Raw genomic sequence first — 18,632 nt, forward strand, 5'->3', positions numbered from 1 at the left:
AATTTTTATTCTTAAAGTTTGAAAATAATAGTAAAAAAATAAGCTTTTTATGTTTCAGCTATTTTTTTTTGGGTAATAACATAGTTTTACCCTAAAATATACCTTTCATTTGTGATCGTCATTGTCTATCGTAAATGTTAATATATTACATGTCTATATTAGGGTAATTGGGTCAGCGCTAGAGTTACAACAATAATAGGCGGGGGGGGGGGAATGTTTTTTTTTGGGCGTGGGTATTTTATGTGTATTTATTCTTAATTTTTTTTTGCATTTTACTTTACAATTTTTTTTATTACTATGGTCTGTCCCTCAAAGGTAAAAAAAAGACCTTTGGGGGACTTTATATATATTTTTTCTTTCTTTTACACCATGCTTTTCCACTGTAACTGGAGCTGCACAGCAGCCCCAGTTACAGGGGAAATCAACCCTCTCATAGTGACGATTGTCACTAATAGGGCTGTGCTGGGTCTAGTTAGACCCAGCAGCAGTCTGTCAGTAACGGCACCCGGCGATCATGTGACCAGTCACATGAACACCGGGGGGAATAGAGACAGCGGCGTGGCCGCTGCCTCTATTTATATACACAGTGCCCATTGAGCGCTGTGTACAAGTGATAAGAGAAGACAGAAGCAGCGAAAGCTGCTTCTATCCTCTCCTCAGGGTCCCCGGCAGTCACTGACAGCCGGAGACCCGACATTCAGCTGCCCGATCGCTCGGGCAGCAAGTTAAAACCCGAGCCGTAAAAAGTCTATGGCTCGGGTTTTAAGGACCCTGACGGCTGGCCGTAAAAACACAGCCAGCGGTCGGGAACCAGTTAAATCTCTTTGCTTCAGATCAGAATTACAAAATTATTTTTTTCGTCAGTTTTAAATGATCATATTATTGTTGGTTGAAGATAGCATAATATAAGAAATACATTTCACTTCTATATTTTGACATCTTGTTGGAAAATATGGTTTGGTTTGTTAGCATGTACAGTATTTGGATTAAGACATTGCAAGAAAATGCAATTGCAAAGTGGTATCAATATCTCAGAGAGAAATAAGTGACACAGAGACAGTGCTCTATATACCCAAATAATCCTTCTCTCCTTTATTGTTAGAATGTAGTTACAATAGTATCTCACAAAAAGGAAGTAGGCCTGAGCTCAGCCAACCACGTACAAATGGGAAGATGGCACTAGCTCAGCCAAAACACGTACAAATACAAATAGAGCAAAAAAAAAAAAACGCACGAAAATAATTCTGAGGGCTTGCCCACACACAACAGAATTGCTGCAGAAAATGTCTGCAGCAATTCCGTTGAAAGTCAAAGGCTTTCCGCTGCGGCAAAAACGCCCCATTTCCTGAGGTTTTTACGGCAGAAAATGGTGTGGAAATTGCTGGGTTTTCCCCAATGTTAGTGGATGGAGACATCTCCTCTGAAAAATGCAGCAATTCTGCACACTTTCCGTAGCAGGAATTGACATGCTGTGGTCCGAAAAATACGCACCGCAGGTCAATTTCAGCTCGGAAATCTTTCGCAGAATGTAGATGAGATGTGTTAAATCTCATCCACTATGCTGCTACTGTATTCTGCTGCGTTTTTTTTCGGCCAAAATTCAGACCGGAAAAAATGCAGCAATTCTGTTACGTGTGGACTAGTCCTTATGGCCTGTTCACATGAGTGTTCAGGTTCCATTTATCGGTTCTGTTCAACCTTTCCGTCAGAAGAACAGATAATCGGAAACCCGAACTGAAACTATCGCTTCAGTTTCTATTACAATTGATTTAAATGGTAATGCATCAGTTTCAGTGAGTTTCCGTTTGTTTCCATTCTGAGGGTATGTTCACACGCAGTGGTTTCAGACATAATTCGGGCATTTTACGCCTCGAATTACGCCTGAAAAAATGCCCCTAATACGCCTACAATCATCTACCCATTGCTTTCAATAGGTTTTACGATGTTGTGTTCCCACGAGCGTTTATTTTACGCGTTGCTGTCAAAATACGGCGCGTAAAATGACGGCTCGTCAAAAGAAGTGCAGGACACTCCTTGGGACGTTTTTGGAGGCGTTTTTCATTGACTCCATTGAAAAAGAGATCCAAAAACGGCCGTAAAAAAATGCCGCAAAAACGCGAGTTGTTAAAAAAACATCTGAAAATCAGGAGCTGCTTTTGCCTGAAAACAGCTGCGTATTTTCAGACGTTTTTGAGTTTGTGTGTGAACATACCCTTAGAGTTTCCATTTTTTTCACTGAAACAATAGCGCAGCTGACAGTACTTTTCTTTCCGCAAAAAAAAAACGGAAACTTTACGGAACTGGTACAAACGGAAATACACAGAAACGGAAGCTTTACCATTGAAATCAATGGTAATGCAAACGTAAGTGATAATTTCCATTTGGCTTTCCGTTCATTGGTTCCTCTGACGGAAAGGTTGAATGGAACTGATGAATGGAACCCGAATGCTGATGTGAACAGGCACTTAGGCCACCTTCATCAGTATTTGTAAGCCAAAACTAGGTGTGGAACCTACACAAAGAAAAAGTATAATAGAAACATTTGTACCTCTTTCATGTTTTGGCCTCACTCCTGGTTTTCACTTACAAATACTGAAGCAAAATATTGACTAAAATACTGTCATGTGAGAGTGGCCTTAGGGCGGGTTCACACATGGCGGAATTTCACTTAAATTCCGCTGCGGACACTCCGCAGCGTTAATCCGCAGCGGAGCCGTTTCTCCATTGACTTTCACTTTAATTTAGCAGTGTTCGTTTACACGATGCGTACAATTCCGCTGCGGAGCATAGGCTGCGGAGCGGAATTTGGTGTCCGCAGCATGCTCTGTCTGTTGCGGAGCAGTGGCGGACTGGTTGCGGACTCATGGCGGAATTTCTCCATTGACTTCAATGGAGAGTCAAAATTCCGCAATGAAGTCCGCAGATCTTATGTGTGCTGCGGAGCGTATTGTTTTTACTACCATGACATTTCTTCATTCTGGCTGGACCTATGTATTTCTAGGTCTACAGCCAGACTGAGGAAGTCAATGGGGCTCCCGTAATGACGGGAGCGTTGCTAGGAGACGTCTGTAAATAGTCACTGTCCAGGGTGCTGAAAGAGTTACGCGATCGGCAGTAACTGTTTCTGCACCCGGGACAGTGACTACCGATCTCAATATACATGTATCTGTAAAAAAACATATAAGTTCATACTTACCGAGAACTCCCTGCGTCTGTCTCCAGTCCGGCCTCCCAGGATGACGTTTCAGTGTAAGTGACGGCTGCAGCCAATCACAGGCCAAGCACAGGCTGCAGCGGTCACATGGACTGGAGCGTCATCCAGGGAGGTCGGGCCGGATGCCGAAAGAGGGACGCGTCACCAAGACAACGGCCGGTAAGTATGAATTTCTTTGACTTTCACTAGGGAAAGTGCTGTCCCTTCTCTCTATCCTGCACTGAATAGGGAGAAGAGAAGCACTTTTCCTGCAGTCCGCAGCGGCCAGTCCGCATCAATTTTCTGCACATTTTGTGCAGATCCGCTGCAGAATCTGCAACGCAGATTCTGTGCGGCATTGATGCGGACAGTTGCGGAGGAATTCCGCCATGTGTGGTCATGCCCTTATGGTGTATTAACATATTGCAGTCAAATTGCGGTTTTGCTGTGATTTTGTGAAAAATCACAGTAGAAAAATGTGATATGACCCTTAGGGCGGATTTACACGAATGTGTAATACGTCCGTGCCACCCGCGTGTTTTTCACGCACGTCGCACGGACCCATGCTAGTCTATGAAGCAGTACAGACTGTCAGTGATTTTTGCGCAGCGTGAGTCCGCTGCGTAAAACTCACGACAGGTCCTATATTTATGCGTTTTTCGCGCATCACGCACCCATTGAAGTCAATGGGTGCGTGAAAATCACACGCACCACGCAGAAGCACTTCCGTGGGACTCGCGTGATTCGTGCAACAGCAGTCAAAAGTATGAATGAAAACAGAAAAGCACCACGTGCTTTTCTGTTTACAAACATCCAAACAGAGTGTCATAATGATGGCGGCTGCGCGAAAATCACGCAGCCGTACATCCTATGTGATGACACACGGAGCTGTTAAGTGCCTTTTGCGCACGCAAAACGCCACATTTTTTGCGTGCGCAAAACGCACACGCGCGTGTAAATCTGCCCTTAGGCAGAGTTCCCACAGTGCAGACTTGCTGCAGATTTTGCCAGCATTTTGTAAGCCAAAACCAGAATTTGATCCAGGAGAGCATAAGCCCTTCCTTTATATTTTTCTTCGGTTTCGGTTCTGTTCCTGGTTTTGGCAAAAAAAAAATACATGCAAATTCTGCTGCAAATGTGCACTGTGAGAACCTAGCCTTAGGCTGCTGCCTAGACATCATTAACAATGCAAAAACAAGTCACAAAAATGCTCATTAACTTCCTAAATACAAAATTAGTGAATAATACTGGATGTCACATGGAATCCAAAAAAAGTTGATGACTAAATTATTTTCATAGGTTTTCCATTATGTTTAAATTTGCTTGGGGTTTATTTTTGTTTTTGGACAAAAGTTTCACTCAGTTGTCACTGATATTAAATAAATGATTATCGAAAGGGACAGGCATTGAGTACGTTTTAAATGACAGGATGAGGCAGTAACTGAATTGCATTTAGTAAATGTAATATTTTTATGATAAATTTAGTTGGTAATTTGTGTTCATGTTGATATTGAGATTTACATTCTTGGAAATGTTTAGTCATTTTCTATTTTCAAATGAACACATCCAGCTGATATTGAATACAAATCAAATTACATCTAAATTATACTTTTGATTTTTGTATTTCAAGGTCTGTTTCACCACTTTTTCAAATTATTTGTTGAGGAGTTCTTTCATCAACCTCAGTTAAATATTTTTGTAAATTCAAGCCTGCCTCAAAAATAATGTGCAAAGTCATTTGTCATTACAGTTGTAGGTTTACAATGTGCAACTGCTTTGTTTCTCCCTGGTCATAACCAAAATGCTTAATTTTCCATTTTTCTTTCAGCTGTCAGTAGTTACCATGGAAACATTTGTGTATGGCCATTTTAAGACAGCAGCCCCTTCCCCCTTCCCAAAATAACACATTTCGTTCTACTGCCTCTAATTGTATTTTGTCTTTTTGTACTAAATTCTAGGTTCAATTTAGCATAAAACCCATAGTTATTGTTTTTAGTTGGCAATAATAAAAATAGAAATTTGTTGTACTATCGGACAGTGAATGAATAGGAAGATACGAATAAACTTGTAAGAAATCTTAACAAACCAATAATAAAATGTGTATTCAAGTACATGAAGAGGATTCCTACTTAATTTCCCTGAGGAAAATTGTTAGGATTTTTTTTTCTCCATGAGGAAAACTTTTCTATAAAAATATAAAGGTAATAAAATGAGTTGCAATGGTGCACGTTTATTCCTTACTTGTGAAGAAATATAAAATAGCTAAAAAATATCATAAAAATAATTTCTCAAAAATGTGTTTTGAAATGTAGGCAATTTCTTATATGTTTTGTGTTAAAATTGCAGCAAATTTTTATCCAGGGTCTGTTTAATTTTATAAGAGTATAATAATGTGTGAAATATAAGAATAGTTCTCTTGATAAAGCGATGGTGTACTATATAAAAGCAATGCAGATACAAACAGCGATATTAATTATATAATCATAAGATCCTTCAAGGATTTATTGTTGCTATTCCGCTATATTTTATTATAATTTATTATTATATATTTAATTGTGAAAGTGATTAGAATATGTATAAATGATTTCATTTTGCATAGCCTCCATCGTGTATGGTGGCATCCATTTTTTAATACATCTATGTCAGCATTGTCTGAAACAATTCTATGTTTTTTCCTTAGTAAGCTGTATGTTTTTTATTTAGTCTTTCTTTGTATGGAATATTTACCAATTTTGGGTGATAAGTAGCCTATTATCCTTGAGGATCTGGATCATGGTTTACTATAAGGGAGGGGGTCAGTCTGACTCCGAGCATCTATGGCGTGATATATTTTGGGAGCTCAGGGTTTTACATTTAAAACATCTTCTAAGCCTATGATTGGTTCAGGACAAAACTTATTGTCATTATGTGCTATTTGCTAAATCAAATCCAAATTAACGTCACATTGTAAACAGGGAAAACGATTGCCTGGAATCGACCTACTCATTTTTCGAAAGATATTATTGTAATTGTTTGATGAATAAACGTCAGAAGAGGATTTTGAGCATACAAGCAAGGTCTCTGTGTCTTCCTCCTCTCCGATATATTGATAATCTATGAATAGGATCTGGATAAATTCACTGGGCTGGTATCGGTTGATATACCCATTACAAATTTCAGTCTAATATATATTTTGGGCCATGATTGCCTCAACATTAATTATTAGCATTATTCTTACCACAGTCCCTGCGGCTCCCTGATCACTTTGTTGTTCCACCATATGGCGCCTCCTTACGGAATATTATGGAGATTCTTCCATAATAGCCTCATAATATGACATCTGATAGAATATGGCACAATTATTTTCTGTCAGATTCATACATACGAGTAGGGTTGCTGTATTATGTATTAGGGTATGTTCACACGATGAGAGGCATTTACGTGTGAAAAGACAGACTGTTAACAGCTGCCTCGTTTCACACGTAAATGCTCCTCCTCGCATTTTGCGAGCCGTCTGAGACGCTCGTAAATCTTGAGCTGTGCTTCATTGAGTTCAATGAAGAACAGCTCAAATTACGTGGCAAAGAAGTGTCCTGCACTTCTTTGCCGAGGCAGTCCATTTACGCGTCATCGTTTGACAGCTGTCAAACGACGACGCGTAAATTACAGATCGTCTGCACAATACGTCTGCAAACCCATTCAAATGAATGGGCAGATGTTTGCCGACGTATTGGAGCCGTATTTTCAGACGTAAAACGAGGCATAATACGCCTCGTTTACGTCTGAAAATAGGTCGTGTGAACCCAGCCTTAACCCCTTCCCGCTCCTTGACGTACTATTACGTCATGGCAGCTGTATCGTTCGCGCTCCATGCCGTAATAGTACGTCTCGGGAGTAACGGCCGTTTCGGCCGTCCTCCCGACACATACAGGAGCTGTGACGCTGCTGTCTTGTTCAGCAGCTGTCACAGCTCCTACAGCGGGGACCGATCGCTGTGTCCCCGCTGATTAACCCCTTAAAAGCCGCTTTCTATAGAGATCGCGGCTTTTTAGGGGTTAAGCTGCCATCGCCGGCCTGCTACGCGATAGCGGCCGGCGATGGTGACTATGGCAACCGGACACCAAACAATGGCGTCCGGCTATGCCATAGACGGAAAGCCTAGTGGGTCCTGACAACGTCAGGACCCACTATGCTTGCTGTCAGTGAGTAGCTGACAGTTCTAATACACTGCACTACGCATGTAGTGCAGTGTATTAGAATAGCGATCAGAGCCTCCTGCCCTCATGTCCCCTAGTGGGACAAAGTAATAAAGTGAAAAAAAAGTTAAAAAAAGATGTGTAAAAATTAGAAAATAAAAGATTTAAAAGTAATAAAAGTAAAAATCCCCCCTTTTCCCTTATCAGTCCTTTATTATTAATAAAAATATATAAACAAAAAATAAACTATACATAATTGGTATCGCCGCGTCCGTAACGGCCTGAACTACAAAATTATTTCATTATTTATCCCGCACGGTGAACGCCGTAAAATAAAATAATAATAAACCGAACCACAATCACAATTCTTTGGTCACTTCACCTCCCAAAAAATGGAATAAAAAGAGATCAAAAAGTCGCATGTACCTAAAAATGGTACTGATCAAAACTACAGTTCGTTACGCAAAAAATAAGTCCTCGCACGGCTTTATTGATTGAAAAATAAAAACGTTCTGGCTCTTAGAATAAGGTAACACAAAAAGTGAATGATTGTTTACAAAACGTATTTTATTGTGCAAACGCCATAAGACATAAAAAAAAAACTATAAACATCTGGTATCGCCGTAATCGTATCGCCCCGCAGAATAAAGTGAATATGTCATTTATAGCGCACGGTGAACGCTGTAAAAAAAACGAAAAAAAAACAATAGTAGAATTGCTGTTTTTTAGTCACCACGCCACCTAAAAATAGAATAAAAACTGATCAAAAAGCCGCATGCACCCCAAGAAAACTACAATGAATTCCTCAAGGGGTCTAGTTTCCAAATTGGGGTCACTTTTGGGGGGTTCCCAATGTTTTGGCACCACAAGACCTCTTCAAACCGGACATGGTGCCTAATAAAAAAGAGGCCTCAAAATCCACTAGGTGCTCCATTGCTTCGGAGGCCGGTGCTTCAGTCCATTACCGCCCAAGGGCCACATGTGGGATATTTCTCTAAACTGCAGAATCTGGGCAATACGTATTAAGTTGCGTTTCTCTGATAAATCCTTTTGTGTTATAAAAAAAATGGTATAAAGAGGATTTTCTGACAAAAAAAAAATGTAAATTTCACCTCTACTTTGCTCTAAATTTTTGTGAAACACCTAAAGGGTTCATAAACTTTCTACATGCTGTTGTGAATACTTTGAGGGGTCTAGTTTCTAAAATGGGGTATTTGATAGGGGTTTCTAATATATGGGCCCCTCAAAGCAACTTCAGAACTGAACTGGAACCTAAAAAAATAAATAAATGAGGCAATAGTTCGCTTCTTACATTATACTGATAATGAGCCGTGCCCACCCCGAGATTACCCCAGTTTTGACCGTTTGTCTAAACGGAGACCCCTATTAGACCGTTCCAGTGCCCGGTTTTCCCAAGCATACACCCCCGAGAAGTGTATTTCTATTGATGAGTTCCTGGTACATTTTAAAGGGAGGGTTCAATTCCGCGAGTACCTGCCGGGTAAGAGGGCAAGGTATGGCGTGAAGATGTATAAGCTGTGAGAGTGCATCAGGGTATACCTACAGGTTTAGGATATATGAAGGAAAGGCCACCCCCAAACCAGACTGCATCCTGGACTACAATAGGTACATGGGAGTGATGGACTTGTAAGATCAAGCCCTGAAGCCCTACAGCGCCATGCGGTGTGGTATAAGAAGCTGGCCGGGAACATCATATAGATGGCTTTGTACAATGCGTACGTGCTACGTCGATGTGCAGGCCAGACGGGAACTTTCCTGGAATTTCAAGAGGTGATTATCAAGAACCTAATCTTTAGGGACCAAGAAGGGGGGGCACCCAGTACTTCTGGAAGCGAGCCCACACGCATCGTACCAGGGCAACACTTTCCAGGGGAAGTTCCCCAAACTGGCAAGAAGGGAAAAAGTCAAAAGAGGTGCAAAGTCTGCTATAAGAGGGGGATAAGGGAGGACACAATATATCAATGTGACACGTGTCCCGAATAACCAGAGCTCTGTATGAAAGTGTTTTAAAATTTATCATACATCCCTTGGTTTATAATTTACCCCAATTTTACTTACCCTGATGCACTCCGCACAGCTTATCCCCCCTCGTCTTTCCCCTCTGGGCCCTGCTGTGTGTCCAGGCAGCTGATAACAGCCACATGTAGGGTATTGCCATACCCGGGAGAACCCACATTACAGTTTATGGGGTGTAGGTCTCCGGTCAAAATGGCCACTACACCTCTAGATGAATGCCTTAAGGGTGTAGTTTTTAAAACGGGGTCACTTCTTGCGGGTTTCAACTGTACTGGTACCTCAGGGGCTTCTGCATACATGACTTCGCACTAGAAAATCCCGAGTAGGCCAAATTGTGGTCCTTTCCTTCTGAGCCCTCCCATGGGCCCAATAGGCAGTTTATCACAACAAATGGGGTATTGCGGCACTCAGAACAAATTGCGCAACAGAATGGGGTATTTTGTTTCTTGTGAAAATAAGAAATTTTCAGAGAAAACTACATATTATTTGACAAAAATAATTTTGTTTTCATTCCCAGCCCAATTCAAATAAGTTCTGTGAAGAAACTATGGGGTCTAAATGGTCACATTACCCATAAATGAATTCCTTGAGGGGTGTAGTTTCCAAAATGGGGTCACTTCTGGTGGGTTTCCATTGCTTTGATACCTCTGGGGCTCTGCAAATGTGACATGGCACCCGAAAACCAATCCAACAAAATCTGTACTCCAAAGAACACACAGCGCTCCTTCCCTTCTGAGCCCTCCCATGGGCCCAAACGGCAGTTTATCACCACAAATGGGGTATTGCCGCACTCAGGACAAATTGGGCAACAAAATTGAGTATTTTATTTCTTGTGAAAATAAGAATTTTTGAGCTAAAATGACATATTATTGGAAAAAATATATATTTTTTAAATTCCCAGCCCAATTCAAATAAGTTCTGTGAAGAAACTATGGGGTCTAAATGGTCACATTACCCATAAATGAATTCCTTGAGGGGTGTAGTTTCCAAAATGGGGTCACTTCTGGTGGGTTTCCATTGCTTTGATACCTCTGGGGCTCTGCAAATGCGACATGGCACACGAAAACCAAACCAGCAAAATCTGTACTCCAATGAACACACAGCGCTCCTTCCCTTCTGAGGCCTCCCATGGGCCCAAACGGCAGTTTATTGCCACAAATGGGGTATTGATGCACTCAGGAGAAATTGGGCAACAAAATTGAGTATTTTGTTCCCTGTGAAAATAAGAAATTTTGGTAAAAAATTACATCTTATTGGAAAAAATGACATTTTTTTAATGTCACAGCCCAATTGAAATAGGTGCTGTGAAAAAACTGTGCGGTCAAAATGCTAACAACAACCATAAATTAATTCCTTGAGGGGTGTAGTTTCCAAAATGGGGTCACTTTTGGTGGGTTTCCATTGCTTTGATACCTCTGAGGCTCTGCAAATGCGACATGGCACCCGAAAACCAATCCAACAAAATCTGGACTCCAACAAACATATAGCGCTCCTTTCCTTCTGAGCCCTCCCATGGGCCCAAACGGCAGTTTATCACCACAAATGGGGTACTGCCACACTAAGGACAAATTGGGCAACAAAATGGGGTATTTTGTTCCCTGTGAAAATAAGAAATTTTGATCACAAATGACATTTTATTGGAAAAAATGAATTTTTTTTCATTTCAGAGCCCAATTCAAATACGTGCTGTGAAAAAAATGTGCGGTCAAAATGGTAACAACAACCCTAAATGAATTCCTTGAGGGGTGTAGTTTACAAAATGGGGTCACTATTGGGGGATTCCTACTGTTTTGACACCTCAACACCTCTTCAAACCTGGCATGCTGCCTAAAATATATTCTAAGAAAAAAGAGGACTCAAAATGCACTAGGTGCTTCTTTGCTTCTAGGGCTTGTCTTTTAGTCCACGAGCGCAGTAGGGCCACATGTGGGACATTTCTAAAAACGGCAATCTGGACAATACATATTTAGTAGTGTTTCTGTGGTAAAACCTTCTTTGTTACAGAAAAAAAAATTAATAAAATTGAAATTCAGCAAGAAAAATGAAATTTGCAAATTTCACCTCCACTTTGCTTTAATTCCTGTGAAATGCCTGAAGGGTTAAAAAACTTTCTAACTGCTGTTTTGAATACTTTGAGGGGTCTAGTTTTTAAAATGGGGTGTTTTATCAGGGTTTCTAATACATAGGCCCCACAAAGCCACTTCAGAACTCAAGAGGTACCTTAAAAAAAAGGCTTTTGAAATTTTCTTAAAAATATGAGAAATTGCTGTTTATGTTCTAAGCCTTGTAACGTCCAAGAAAAATAAAAGAATGTTCAAAAAACGATGCCAATCTAAAGTAGACATATGGGAAATGTGAACTAGTAACTATTTGGGGTGGTATAACCGTCTGTTTTACAAGCAGATGCATTTAAATTCTGAAAAATGCAATTTTTTCAAAATTTTCTCTAAATTTTGCAATTTTTCACCAATAAACACTGAATATATCGACCAAATTTTACCACGAACATGAAGCCCAATGTGTCACGAGAAAACAATCTCAGAATCGCTTGGGTAGGTTTAAGCATTCCGATGTTATTACCACATAAAGTGAAATATGTCAGATTTGAAAAATGGGCTCTGAGCCTTAAGGCCAAAACTAGGCTGCGTCCTTAAGGGGTTAAGGTTGTACTGAACCGTGATATTATGTGCATAAACCCTTTGGCAATGTCCATCACTGCGTCTTATGGCAAAGCAGTTTTTGAAATTCTGCATACAATACAATTTTCCCAAAAATGTTTCAGATGGTGCACAATCCTGTATGGGAAGGAGCAGCACAGGTAATTCTTATTTGAGGCTATCATTAAGGAGAGACTCTCACCTAAAAAATGCAGCATCTTCACCTTGGAATCTGGCTTGTTGCCAGTACTACCACTGTGACAGATAACAATAAGGCCTTGTTCACACGGCACTTAAAAAAAAACCTTCGTGTAAATGTGTCAAAAACACTAGCATATTTGTAAAGCGCCTTTTAAACTACAGGCGGTTTTTGGCGCGTTTTGTATACGCTTTCAGACACTTTTTGGCGCGTAATTAGGACTCCCATTGACTATGGGAATTAGGCACATGTTTAGGCGCATTTTACACGCCAAAGAATTCACCTGACACTTCTTTTTTTATGTGATTTTTGAAAACGCGCACATAAAAAAAACGCTTTCCTATTGATGTCAATGGGAAGCATGATGTGTCTTTTCACGCATTTTTCGGTGCATTTTACACGCCAAAAAAACACGTAAAAAACACGCCGTCTGAACAGGGCCTACGTGTACAGCTAACTTTCACTAGTGCTACCTATAGGTGACTATCTTGTAAGTCAATGTCAAATCCTTTATCCGACCCTTTATATAGCTTTGAAAGAGGCGTCAGGTTATTAGCCAAACCAGAGACACCCACCTATAGACAGCACTGTTTTGGAGTTGTTGCTTCTCATCAGTAGGATTCTGGTTGGCTGAGAGAGATGCCATTGAAGCATCTCTTAGAAGGCAATGATTCTCCTCGTATTGGTTGGATCTCCGCAAGGGGAATCACTATCTTCCAAAATTTGAATAGAAAGAACATCTTTATAACAGCTCTAACCTATTTCAGAAGCACATATTACACAATAGCACTGTCCTTATTAATAAAGTATACAGAATGTTTTTTATGTGCGGAGTCCACAAAAAAGGCATTAGCATGCTCCATTGGATGCTGTATAGTGGACCAAGATTTCTCCTAGAAGCACTGAAACGATGCTTCTGGGGAAATTTTCGGTCCATAAAACCTGCCTTTGCATGGAATGAAGCTGCACGTAATATGGTGCTCAGTTCAAATTCATGTTCAACGGCCATAATATGCTGCTCAGAACAAATTCATATTCAACTCCGTATTACAAGCCAATATAACCACATGCATGCAATAAACAGACACTAAGGATATATGTATGTACAGATACCAGAAAATAGGCACTGCATCTGTCACTATCATGAGGTCATGAGTGTCAGCACTTATTCATAAGGCAACTGTCTGTTGTATATTTTGGAGGACATTGCATATTCAGATTAGACTCTTTGATGGATTCTGCAGTCGTGTGACCCTCTTGGCCATGAATAATTTTTTCAAGCCCTGCTTGATTTACACAATGAGCCATCTATGTAAAACAACAAGGCTTTAACGTCATCGCCTTTGTTAGTATGAGTAAATTATTTTCATTCTTATAGAGAATTTAATTTGTATTTTAGGCAGCTTTTAGGAGAAAGTGTGTGAACATTCTTCAATATTTGAAATTAAAAAATGATCATCATCAGAAGATATAATACATATAAAATCATAACACTTTTACAGTGTTTGTTATCTGCTCTGCTAGACAAAAAATATCCTTTAGCTGTTAGCAATTTCACAGCCGGACGCTCTCTTTTTGTGGAACACCATGATTTTAATATAGCAATTATGTGTTTTTCTTAGGACAGGTCAAGAACGTGCTACAAAATAAAGCTCTTCACAGTGGATTTTGAGTATCTGTCTGTATATTTTTTTTTCACATCTTTGTTATGGCTTCTATTTATAACGGGAGCTACGATGCAGTGCCGGATCTGTCACACATCGGTGCTGCCAAAATGTGCGTCGTGCATGCAGAGCTATTTTTGCCATAAAGTTTGACTAAATCTGGGGCGGAAGCTCAGAATGCTACCAACACAAATGTGAAAATAGCTCTACATTGAATTTTTGCCGTTTCACATTGGAATCAATGGGCAGATGTTTGGAGGTGTTCTGCTTCCGATTTTTCAGCCGTTTTTCGGGACGTTTGGACATACCCTAACAAGTTTTGAGCATAGCTAAAGTCAAGGGCTTATTTTCTAACAGTAGTTAAGCTATGGTTCATGAAACCACCTAGTCAAAGCTTAAAATGGTATGTTTAGGTAGACTTAATTTTTGTCAGTCTATTACCAGCTGCTTTCCTACACTTCAGACTTTATTGGGCTAGACGAGTATAAATCCAGCAAGTCATGTATTAAGAAAGTCATTATTATTGCACATTTAACCCCTTTAGGACACAGCCTGTTTTGGCCTTGTGGACACAGATGATTTTTTTCAAAGCTGACATGTGTCACTTTATGTGGTAATAACTCCGGCATGCTTTTACCTATCCAAGCCATTCTGAGATTGTTTTCTCGTGACATATTGTACTTTATGTTAGTGAAAAAAATTGGTCGATAAATTCAATATTTATTTGTGAAAAACTTCAAATTTTAGCAAAAATGTGCAAAAATTAGCATTTTTCTAAATTTAAATGTATTTGCCTGTAAAACAGATCGTAATACCACACAAAATAGTTACTAGTTAACATCCCCCATATGTCTACTCTATGTTTGCATCATTTTTTTTCACGTACTTTTATTTTTCTAGGACATTACAAGGCTTAGAACATTAGCAGCAATTTCTCATCTTTTCAAGAAAATTTCAATAGGCCATTTTTTTCAGGGACCAGTTCAGTACTGAAGCGGCTTTGAGGGCCTTCTATATTAGAAAGTCCCCATAAATAACCCCATTTTGAAAACTACACCCCTCAAGGTATTCAAAACCACATTCAGAAAGTATTTTAACCCTTTAGGCGTTTCACAGGAATTAAGGCAAATTAGAGGTGAAATTGACAAATTTCTTTTTTTTTGCCGAAATTAATTTGTAATAAAAAAAAATCTGTAACACAGAAGGTTTTACCAGAGAAACACAACTCAATATTTATTGCCCAGATTCTGCAGATTTTAGAAATATCCCACATGTGGCCGTAGTGTCCTAATGGACTGAAACACCGGCCTCAGAAGCAAAGGAGCACCTAGTGGATTTTGGGGCCTCCATTTTTTAGGAATATATTTTAGGCACCATGTCAGGTTTGAAGAGGTCTTGTGGTACCTAAACAGTCGAAACCCCCCAAAAGTGACCCCATTTTGGAAACTACACCCCTCAAGGCATTTTTCTAGGGGTATAGTTAACATTTTTACCCCACAGTTTTTTTTGCAGAATTTAGTGGAATTAGTCTGTGAAGATGAAAATCACCTATTTTTCTGTGGAAACATAGAATTTTTTCATTTTTACAAACACTAAAGGTGAAAAAGCACCCCAACATTTGTAAAACAATTTATCCCGATTACGGCAATACCCCGTATGTGGTCATAAACTGATGTTTGGACCCACTGCAGGGCTCAGGAGGGAAGGAGCGGCTTTTGGATTTTGGAGCGCAGATTTTGCTGGATTGGATTTCAGTGCCATGTCGGGTTTGCAACGCCCCGAAGGGACCAAAACAGTGGAAACCCCCCAAAAGTGATCCTATTTTGGAAACTACACCCCTCAAGGAATTTGTTTTAGGGGTATAGTGAGCATTTTGACCCCACAGGATCTTTTTTAGAGCTAAGGTGACCAAAAAACAGCGATTTTGGCGCTTTAAATTATTTATTTCTTACAGCGTTCACCGTGCGCAATAAATTACGTTTTACTTTATTCTGCCGGTCGGTACGATTACGCCGATACCATAGGTGTATAGTTTTTTTTAAGTTTTGCAGCATTTGCACAATAAAATGTTATGTTTCTATAAAATAATTTATTTTCTGAGACACTCTATTCTGAGTCGTAACTTTTTTATTTTTTCGTCAAAAAATCTGTGGGAGGTCTTGTTTTTTGCGGGACGGGTTATAGTTTTTATTTTTACTATTTTGGGGTAAATGCAACTTTTTGATCACTTTTTATTCTATATCTTGGGAGGGGTGGTGACCAAAATATAGCGATCCTGACAGTATTCCGTTTATTTTGTTTGCGGTGTTCACCATGCGGAAAAATTAACATTATAGTTTCTTAGTTTGGGTCGTTACGAACATGGTGATACCAAATATGTGTACTTTTTTAAACGTTTTCATTTTTTCCCATATAATAAATGACTTATTATAGGAAAACAAAAACTTTTATTTTTACACTTTTCTAAAACATTTTTATTAACTTTTTTTTACTTTTTACACTTTATTTTTTTGTTTATTAACTTTTTTTTTACTTTTTACTCTTTATTTTTTTGACCTGCAGCTTTGATCGCTGCTAGAATACATTACACTACCTAGGTAGCGTAACGTATTCCAACTGTCAGTGTGACGTCACAGTCACTCTGACAGTTAGTTTACGAGGATCAGCCAGGCAGACAGCCCTGGTGTTCTTTCTAGATCTCCAGAGCTGACTGCAAAAAGTTTTCACAGTCTCCGATCAGGTTACCTGGAAAACCGGTGACCCAGTTAAAGGGTAAAGTCCCCTTTGATCAGGCCACGGTCATATGTCGTTATGTCGATTAAAGGGGTAAATGACCGGGAGAGGAGATTCCTCCAACACCAGACATAGAAATGAGGCTTTGCTAAGAACAGTAGCTGTTGGCAACAGCACAATTTTAGAGAATGAGCGCGCACTGAAGTGTTGGACATCACTGTAGACTTTGGACCTGCACCACCCACCGTCAAAAGACAGTGGGAGGCTATTAAGGAGATAAAGACTCAAACAACATACTGAAATGTATAGAAAAGTGTTGTTGTATAATTCCATTTTCCAAAGCTTAACATACCTCATTAGTTTGGGGTTGAATAAAACTTTAAGGAAGGGGGAACTAGAACAAAAGCAATTCAAAACCAAAAAAAGCATTAAAAAAATATTATATTATATTAAAAACATGATTTAAATATTGTCATTTTGTGATGATACATTTCCTTAAATTAGTCTCACTAGATAAGTAGTTGGTCCAAGTGTTTTCTTTATGCTAAGTGTTAGGCTGAGGCCAAACATGAAGGATTTGCGGTGCGGATTCCTTATCTTAAATATGGAATTTACTAAAGAATACAAGTGGAATGGCTTTCCAAAACCCCATCCACATGTAGCAGAAAAAAATCTGCACCGAAAGCAGAACCAATAAAGAAATTGTCCAACGATCTTATATGTATAGGGGTCTCCTCACAGCAGATGTCAGGGAAAAGAAGGAATGGACATGTTGAAATTCAACAAGGGATAAGCCACTATCAGTGGGGTATGGCAATTGCTTATTCCTCTCTCACCAATGAAATAAACATGCAGGCTCGGCTCAAAATGTTCATAGAGGAGTTGAGAGAGGCAGCTATGTCATGTGAATGGTCAATTAAAGACGTCACAGAATAAGTTTATTTTAGAATATCCTAATATACTTTCATTGCTATGAAAGTAAATTGTATCACTGGCCTACAACTTGCTGTGAACGGCAATTAAGGACGACATAAACAGAAATTTCTAGCTACATGTCTCCTTGGAATAAACAACTGTTAGAACACAGTGACCAGCACAGAAAGTATTTGTGACGTCAACAGTTGCAAAATTAGAAAAGAATGTGTTTTCACCTGTTTTTCTACATAATGACAAGCCTCATGCGGTACTGTGCAAGCTGTTTCAGGCTAAGGTTCCCCTGCTTCTATTTGAATACTCAACCGAAGATCCAAACATTACTATAGTAGAAAGTCTCCATTTCAAGCAGTATCACCCTTAAAGGATTTAAATTTAAATATATATATATAAATATATATATATATATATATATATATATATATATATATATATATATATATATATATATATATATAAATATATATATATACATATATATATATATATATATATATATATATATATATGTAGTTATATATATAGTTATATATATATATATATACATATAGATATAGAAATATTTATTATTATTTTTTATTTTTTTTCCTCCTGAGTGTGAGTGGGTTTAGCTTACCTGCTTAAGTCTAGTTTTACACACCACACACACACACACACACACACACACACACACACACACACACACACACACACACAGACACACACACACACACACACACAGACACACACAGACACACACAGACACACACACACAGCATTTTTCTGAAAGACATAAAAAAAATTGTGTTTTAAATGGCGTTTTTTGTTTTTTTTTTTGCCAAAAATGCTGCGGCCAGATGTTACATCAACTGAATTAAACAGTTTGATTTATTACCTACAGAGAAAAAAACCTACAGAGAGTATATTTATCAAACTGGATGTAAACAGCCTTTACACTTCCAAAAAAACACTCAAAATGGATAGCTGCAACAAAACACTTTTTAAATACAATATCCACTTTACAAGTTAACAAAATTTCTGTCCGTCTCTCTTCTAATTAGT

This window comes from Rhinoderma darwinii, chromosome 2, assembly GCF_050947455.1.
Source record: "Rhinoderma darwinii isolate aRhiDar2 chromosome 2, aRhiDar2.hap1, whole genome shotgun sequence".
NCBI classification, from domain to species: domain Eukaryota; kingdom Metazoa; phylum Chordata; class Amphibia; order Anura; family Rhinodermatidae; genus Rhinoderma; species Rhinoderma darwinii.